Source organism: Mus caroli, unplaced genomic scaffold (assembly GCF_900094665.2).
Source record: "Mus caroli unplaced genomic scaffold, CAROLI_EIJ_v1.1 scaffold_23042_1, whole genome shotgun sequence".
Lineage (NCBI taxonomy): Eukaryota > Metazoa > Chordata > Mammalia > Rodentia > Muridae > Mus > Mus caroli.
The window spans coordinates 344-2,404 of NW_018390698.1; the positions used below are offsets into that span (position 1 = coordinate 344).

Genomic DNA, 2,061 nt, shown 5'->3' on the forward strand with positions numbered 1-2,061 from the left:
GAGGCAGTTTAGGTATGTGTTGCTAATGAGGAGAGTCTACACAGGTACCAGGGCATAAGTCACTGGCAGGGCAATTGCTTACAGTTCATGCAATCCCTGAGTAAAGGCCATGCCATGCTGGGCACACTGCTAACCATGTCACACTCCGGAGACCATCCAGTCTCTATGACTCTCACTTCTCCACAATTTTGAGGATGGAGCCATTCTTCACATTATTTCTTCTGCTGCTACATCTAGGGATTTCACAAGAGGGAGGAAGATGAGAGACAATGGAGGCTGCTCAATCCCTGCACAGGAAGACTGGCAGAAAAATCCCTGAATCATTAATGTGAACTTTGCTATGACTTGGTCACTATGAGTTGCCTGGGCCTGATTTAAGCAATGACTTTTCACATCTTTAGCATGAAGTGGCTTATATAAAATAAATAGGTATAAACAAGTATATCTGAAACATCCCTAGAGGTGTTTTGGGTCACAGGTAGGTCATCTTAAGTACTGTTTCCAGTGAGCTTGCTGTAGGTTTTCTCAAGTGGGCACTGAGGACATTTGCTCCTGGCCAACCCTATTCCACTTGCCATGTGTTCTTAGAACACATGGTGTTTTGAACCCAACAAAAGGGAGCTTTAGCCTCATAACCTGCCATGCAGGTCATCATTGCAGTTCACAGAGCCCACAGCTGGGCAAGACTGTTGGTTACTTTACAAAGCACCTTCCAGTTCAACCAAAGCTAGCCAAGAAGGAGGATGCTTCCTGGTCAGTGCCAACTTGGTTCACCCTGTCCTGTGACTAATATGTGTGGTGTCTTCATCAACAGCATTTAGTGAGCATATGCTAGAGGGCATCTGTCTTTGAGCAATGGCAATACCTGTATTGTTCTCAGAACACCAGGGTTTGACTGAAATTTCCCAACACAGGGGTTATGCTCATCCAAGAAGGCAGAGATTGCCAGAGACGATATTCTGTGCAAGGTCTGGGATATTGCCTTTGAGTTGTTGTTCCGGGGTGTCCTGGAGCCATGAAGATTTCTTATTTTCTCTTAGTGTCAAGTACTACTGTTGACAAGTTTACCACCATGATGTTAGCTTATGTTGTATATATCACCTGCTCCATGTAGGCTATGATAGACTATAAGATTTTCCCTTTGGTGTAAAATTATTTGACACTTCCTGGGACACTCATCCATTGTAAAGAGGATTTGCAGAAACTTAGGATGGAAGCCCACATCTTCCTTTATGGGAAAATTTATTATATTTTGTCCTTTCATCATTTTCTGTTTCTAATCATTGTGTAAACCTGAGGAGGGGGGTGGGTGTTGAATAGATTCAGAGTCTTGTGAGTTTGTGCCTTTGTGTGAGAATTCTGTTAAGTACTCTTAAGGCTAAGTCATACTTATGGAAGATCTCAAATTACCTTGTATTATGCAGCCCANAGAGGGAGGCTATGCAGTTTANTCAAGAAACTTCAAGTAATGGAGATCTCCTAGGTTCATTGAAGACTCAAATAAGGTTGATGTGGCAAGGTCAGTACCAAAATCATATTTAAGAAAAGGGGCACCTGGATTTGAACCAGGTACCTCTTGATCTGCAGTCAAATGCTCTACCCCTGAGCTATACCCCCATTTTATAGCTAAGTAAGCCTCTCATTATCACCTTTTCCAACTTGGTACCACACCCATGCTTGCTCTGTATTCATGATCTACTGCTTCCTCTACTGATCTTGAACCTGGAAGGATTTTTCTACTAAAGTCTTCCCTCCACCCCTCTCCCCTTCAACTTTCATTAGCCAACCTAAATGCACCCCTCTCTCTCGGTGTGCTGCAGATCTGTTCTTGGGATCTAGGAAGACACTTAATCATAGTGGATTCCTTCAGTTCACAATTAATTTTTCATAAGTGGCCAAGACAAGAGCTGAGGGTTCTGGGTCTTCATTAGCCCAATCTGCAACCCAGAGAGAACTTTATCCTCCGGGACATCAGCAGGGTGTTCATCACTTCACTCCATCATTTATTCACTCAATGACACACATGGACCTCATTAGCTCTGGTCACTTATCAGCCACCGT

The 2,061-nt window shown here is 43.4% G+C and overlaps 1 non-coding gene across 1 annotated transcript; it reads right to left on the bottom strand.

The window, feature by feature from the left end:
* Positions 1-1,545: 1,545 nt before the first annotated feature.
* Positions 1,546-1,617, bottom strand: Trnac-gca. The gene has a single exon. It is a non-coding gene; the product is annotated as a tRNA-Cys (tRNA).
* Between the last annotated feature and the right edge of the window lie 444 nt (positions 1,618-2,061).